Source organism: Onychostoma macrolepis, chromosome 05 (genome assembly GCF_012432095.1).
Source record: "Onychostoma macrolepis isolate SWU-2019 chromosome 05, ASM1243209v1, whole genome shotgun sequence".
In the NCBI taxonomy this organism is placed as follows: Eukaryota; Metazoa; Chordata; class Actinopteri; order Cypriniformes; family Cyprinidae; genus Onychostoma; species Onychostoma macrolepis.
The window spans coordinates 28631660-28632563 of NC_081159.1; positions in this window are offsets into that span (position 1 = coordinate 28631660).

Consider the following 904-nt stretch of genomic DNA (forward strand, 5'->3'; position numbering starts at 1 on the left):
AAGGTTTAATGGATGGATGAGAAGCTGCTATGTTCGGAGAAAAGAACACACTGCATTCCAGCTTAAGAATCTTATCCCATCTGTGAAACATGGTGGTGGTAGTATCATGGCTTGGGCCTGTTTTGCTGCATCTTGGCCAGGACAGCCTGCCATCATTGATGGAACAATAAATTCTGAATTATACCAGCAAATTCTACAGGAAAACGTCAGGACATCTGTTTAAGAACAGAGTCTCAAGAGAATGTGGGTCATGTAGCAAGACAACAACCCAAAGAACAGTTAAAGAAGAACAATGTTAATGTTAATGAGTTAATGAGACAAATAATAATGTTAATGGGTCAAAGTCCAGACCTTAATCCAATTGAAATGTTGTGGAAGGACCTAAGCAAGCAGTTCATAGGAGGAAACCCACCAACATCACAGAGTTGAAGTGGTTCTGCACTAAGGAATGGACTAAAACTCCTACATGTTATTGTGCAGGACTGATCAGCATTTACAAGAAACTTTACCTTCAGTTACTGCAGCAAAAGGGGGTCACACCAGATACTGACAGCAAAGATTCACATACTTTTGCAACGCACAGATATGTAACACTGGATCATTTTTCTCAATAAATAAATGACAAAGAAAATATTTTTCTCTCACTTGTTTGATTCGGTTCTCTGTATCTACTTTTAGGGTCTGATGATGTTTTGGGTTATATTTATGCAGAAATATAGAAAATTCTAAAGGGTTCACAAACTTTCAAGCAGCACTGTGTGTGTGTGTGTGTGTGTGTGTATAGATATAAAGATAGGTGTACACACACGTTTGTGTGGTTGTGCATGTGTGTCTATTTCTCTCTTTATGTTTGTATCTGCACAGTTGTTAGTTATGAATAAAATTTGCAACATTACACACAATG